At 44.4% G+C, this 5,454-nt stretch overlaps 1 pseudogene across 1 annotated transcript; it reads right to left on the bottom strand.

Moving 5' to 3' along the window:
• Window positions 1-3,837: 3,837 nt before the first annotated feature.
• Window positions 3,838-4,586, bottom strand: LOC311620405 (U2 small nuclear ribonucleoprotein A'-like; annotated as a pseudogene). The gene has a single exon. The product of its transcript is annotated as a U2 small nuclear ribonucleoprotein A'-like (transcript).
• Window positions 4,587-5,454: the final 868 nt, after the last annotated feature.

Below are 5,454 nucleotides of genomic sequence, written 5' to 3'. Positions count from 1 at the left end.
TCTAGCAAAAGCTATAGAAAATCCTATAGTTTTTTGGGTACTCTCTGGATAAATATATTTAGGGCCCAGGAACGTATGTTGTCAACCATTACTGGAGTTTTTGATGCCTAATGTCCTACCTGGCTACCTAAACACAGAGCTTCTAGAGACAATTTACCTTAGCTTGAGTTCCATGGTGATATTTTCTTGCTTTGTGATGTAAAGTGAGGGGAGAAATAGCCTTTGGGTAGAAAAGGCTTACCAAGTCCTATAACCTGTAGGTCGCCTTTTATGAGGAAATTGTTGATGTCAATGAGCTTGATGCATAGGATTTGTTAGCACTGACAGATTCAGACTCAGATATTCTTCATCTCCAATGTTCAGGTATGATTTGACTTGTTGTTACTGTCCTTTCTTCCCCCTCTCCTTCATATAAAGAAGTGCAACAAAATAATAGTCCCATAAGCTAGAACCTCAATGAGCTAGAACTTCTCTTATTAGAAGTGAAGATAAGAAAACTTGTTGTGTACCCACCTTTTTTTCTCCCTCTCTGCATGCACAGACATGTTGTCATTGCTGGAGAGTCCTGGACTGCATGTGTGCACATGTGATTCATGGGGAAGGACACATCCCTTGTGGGGAGCATTACCTTTCTCATGAAATATTCCCCAATAATGGAATTTTCAGGACACTTAGTCCGTGTTTTGAAATTGTGTCACAGAATGGGTGAGTCCACATTTGTAGATCAAGTCAGAGTTTTCCAGAAGTAGTGTGGCAATTGTCTAGAAGTGTCCTGGACCTCCATGTTAAGTAGTTGAGAATCTCACTGAGACACTTCTCTGGAATGCACCTGTTCTCCATGGGGGGCTCAGCACAATCCAGGAACTGAGTGAGGGGGATTCAATGAGGTTCCAAAACGTACTTGGGTTCTGTCAAGTGCCATGAAGGCAAAGGCTCCATCTGTCTTGTTCACCATGGTGTCCTCAGTGCCTGTAGTAGTTGTTCAATAAATGCACATAAGGTGAGTTGATTTGATGGACTGGGTATGTACTAGAGGTATAAGCTGATGAAATAGTATGGCATGAGTTGACCAGAGGTATGAGTTGGCTAAAACATGGGCACTGCCCTTGAAGAGTTCCTAGACTGCTAGTACTATGTAAGACAAACAGTTGGAAAATAACAACACAAAATATAATAATAGATGTATTTAAAGGTCCTAAGGAAGCTCTGAGGAGGGAGCTTAATTGTGTTGGAGAGCATACAGGCTGATCAGGGTAACTCAACAGGGACATGTGATAGACTGAGAAGCATGTGAAAACTGAGAATTTTTAAACAGTCAGAAAGATCTAGACTTCATGCTTCATCAAAGGAGTGGGAGATGAGCTGGATCTTGAAGAATGTAAAAGGGAAGGATAATGATGGAAGAGAACAATGTAAGAATGATTTCTATTGCTGAATAACTCACTAAACAATGGGAGGGTCAAGGCAAATCTCTGTGACATGACATTAGAAGGATGATACAATGGAACCATTCCTGCCTCTATTTTCACCGAGATACTAATATGGAAGTTATCAGTTTCCAAAGGGAGTAAGAAACAAATCCTACACCTCCACACTGCAGATTTACTGAGAAAATAACTCTAAAGACTCATTCCCTCCTCAGCCAGATCAAGGATGTTTCAGGGCAAGGATGCCATATATATTGCCCTGTTTTCTGTGGACTAGATGAAGGCTACTTAGGAGAAAGATAAGGTGGGCCATCTTTGGTTAGCCCAATAGAAGAGGACTTGTCTCCAAAGAAGAGGAGAAACTTCATTGAAAAGGGCCAGGGTATGTTGCCCAATGCCCAGGGGATCAGGAAGGAGCTCTAAGAGGCCACCAAGAATAGATTGTTTTCACCTGGTCAAAGGGGACTGCAGGAGAGATGAGTCTAGCAGAAGACCCATGAAGAACTATAAAAGCTAATTATAAGAGAAAGAGTTCTACCCAGGGACACCAGCGTTAGCCTTGAGCTAGGCCCAGAGAGCACAGAGCCATGCAGTCAAGTAAGTACTGCTCTCTCCCCTCACTTCTCCCTTCTCCTCTTCTAGGTCTGACAGTGAGGGAGTGGGAAAGATTGGAATAAGAAGAGAAGAGCTGAAATATCAAGCTTCCTTTCTGACTGTGGATTTCCAGTCTGAGGCAGGCTTGAGGAGAGAGGATTTAATACTAAGTTCAGCCTCTTGATCATTTCATGGGACTGGACATGTTTATAATCAAAGTGATAATGTCTTTATGACTTAAAGTAACTCCAGTACTCTTCTTTTTCCCAGGAGTGAGCAGAAAGCCACAATGCCTGCCAGGGTTTTTATTCAGGGGCAGGGAAGGTTAACCAACCTACTGAAAAACTATTAAGGGACATAAACAGTTATGAGTATATCATGAGTCATACTTACTCAACATACCTATTACATATGCAAACAGTGCTTGGCATGCAGCAAGTGTCCAATAAATATATTTTTACTGAGTAATGTAAAAAAAAGCTTATAATGATTGCACTAGAACTCTCCACACTTGTCAGAAGAGCACAAAAAAATGAACCCTAGAAGTTGTGGTTTGGGATTTCTATGAACCAGTTAAGGATTGCTAACTATTTGATCTCACAAGAATCACAATCACAAGGCAACATTAATGATCCAATGGTGTTCTGAATGGATTAGAGTGTCCACAGAGCCCACAGATAATGCTCCTTGGTGGAAGACAACTGATGACCAATGACTCCTGATATCCATAGAAAATGCACAAAACTTGTTTTAAACACAAGTGAGGCCACCACCCCACCTTAGGATTGGCCTGAAGATGCCATTGATGGAACATAAGAGGATAAGACCTTCTCTTTGTTTCCTCAAAGGGGGATAGGGTGGAATGGATCATCAATTCATTCTGCTCTCCTTCTAGAGTGCTTTCTTTTCCTCTGTAGAGGCTGGAAGTCTAAACACTACATTTTCTCAACTCCCTGGAAGCTAGCTTCCGGACGTGATTCAAGTTTTACCCACCGGTGGCACTCACATAGTTTCAGAAGACAGGCCTGGGGCAAGGGCCAAAAAGCACATGGAGGCATTTGGCCTTTCCAGAGTCTATCACTTACAGGGGTGCTGAGAGGCAGAGCACGGGGCATTCATTTCTAACCCAGCAGGTGTGGTGTCATCTGGAGCTGGCAGCAGTGGAAGATTCCTGATCTTGGCAGCATCCTGGTGGCAGCAGCTGTCCTGCAGTTCCGGTGAAGGTAGTTTTCTGGTTTGGAGGCAGCTTCCTTGATGGGCTGGTTCTGCAGAGCTTAGCCTTGAGTCTGTTTCTCCAGTCCTCCCAATGACTCTATAAGCTATTTAATACCCTGAAATAAATCACTTCCTGCATTGACTACTAGACAGGATTCTGTTCTCTACCACTAAATCCCAAAGGATACAGCACAGTGTGTATAGAATATATTGGAAACAATATCAAAATATGTCTAGAAGCTAAACACAGGAAGGGATAAGTGTAAAAGAGACCCCCTCCTCCCCGCCTAAAACCCAAGTTTTATTAAGGATTTAAACATCCAAGCATTTCACAGAGGACAGAGGCCTGATCAGAAACGATGCTTCCTGCATTTCCAGCTTAAAGCAGACACACACCACTGCACACACAGCCCAGGCACCTGGTGGTCTTTATTTTTACTATTTGTGGAAAACAGGCATTTAGATCTCAACACGTGTATTGAAAAATGACCTGCAGCAGTTTGGAGCCCTTCTGTGATGCTTGGGAACCGTCTTTGCTGGCACAACAAGATTGTGTTCCACATTCCAAAGCAGGACCCTGTCCCAGGCTGGGCCTCATACCTCACGGACACTTTGTCCCCTGCTGCTCAGGGCCCTTGGGGACGTTTCTTCTTCCATCTCCTCCTCCCCAGGTCAGTCTGTCGTTGCTGGGGCCTACTCTGTGCTCTCTGCCTGGGACTTGGTCCCACTGCAGCAGGCCCTTCGGCCGCTCCACTTCCGCCAGTGCACAGGCATTTGCTATGGGGGACCAGACACCTTTCTTTTGTCAGCGGCAAAGCAGCACCTGGGTTGAACGTTTTGTTTCTCCCGGCAATACCCTTTGCGAGCTGTGCACCCGTTCGTCCTTGAACATGTTCTCTGCTTCCTGACGCTCTTTCAGCTTCACCCTCTGGAAACCCAGCACTCTGACTTGGCGAAGAACTTTGTAGATGACATAGAGTTGGTAACGCTTCTGATTTGCCACGGGGTTTCTTAGAATCCTCAGGTAAGCTAGTGACTTGAGAGATGCCGAAGGTCCAGGTCACCAGCTCCATGAGGCTGTTGTTGGTGAGAATGAGCTCAGTCCAGCACCTTGCCTGTGCAGCATATTCTATTGTTGTTCATGAGTAGTGTCTTCAGTCTTCTCAACAAAGGAGAGCCACCCAGTTTCCGGTTGCATTGTCAGAAAAAGCAATAGCATCAAACTGGTCTAAGATCGCACCAGATTTTCCATGACAGGAATGTTATATTCCTCCAGGTCTAGCTCGCCTACCGGACAGAGTTGGTGTACTGCACCGCCTGCTCCATCAGCTCCGCAGTCAGCTTCACCATCCTGCTGCTGGCAATAGAGAACTTCTATCTGCAGGTGGGGGTTGACATTCATCTATTCATTCATTCATTCATTCATTCCATATTTATTGAAGGCTAGACACTGGGAGCAGATAGCCATTCACTGAGGGAAAAGACAGATGGCTCCTGTATTCATAGTGCTCAAGGTCTGGTGGATTACAGATACACATCTCTTAATAATGGGGAAACATTCTGAGAAATGCATCATTAGGTAATTCTGTCATTGTGGGAACATCATAGAGTGCATGTACAAAAATCTAGACTGTATGGCCTACTACACATCCAGGCCACATGGTGTACCATGATCACACATGTGATCGCTGCTATCTGAAACTTTCTGAAGTGCATGACTGTATGCCTCTTTCCCTCCCTCATTCTATCTATCTGGCTGAGAATGTTGACCTATATTTCTTTTAATTTGGTGATCGGACAGTTGAGAAACTTGCTCAACCAAAGAATTTGTTTCTAGAGAGCTAAGGAGTAAAACTTGACCCTCAACCTAGGCCAATCATAAATACTAGTGACTGAGTTTTTCCTTCCAGGCATGTTAATAATTAACTAATAAACAGAGCCTACCCTTAATCTGTTAGCTTAAGATCAGGGTTTACTTCACACATTTACACACCTAAAGCACATTTGTAACTCTCAGTGCAGTAAGTTCCCCTCTACATTCTTTGCTCCAGGATGATGCCTGTGTTCAGCAGCCACGGAGAAGTGTGGCTCAGATCTCCTGGAGAGAGAACGTGCTGTGCGGGCTGCTGTCAGCTGAACGTTCATTTGGAACCTGCCTGGGCTCTGGAGCAGATCTCTCGCTGAGCAGCCCTAGTCATGAGTGAGCTCAGCAAGTGCA

This window comes from Pipistrellus hanaki (assembly GCF_964339955.1).
Source record: "Pipistrellus hanaki genome assembly, chromosome: 1".
Taxonomy (NCBI): domain Eukaryota; kingdom Metazoa; phylum Chordata; class Mammalia; order Chiroptera; family Vespertilionidae; genus Pipistrellus; species Pipistrellus hanaki.
Note: the sequence above shows the minus strand (reverse complement) of the source record. Positions and strands in the feature narration are given on the sequence as shown.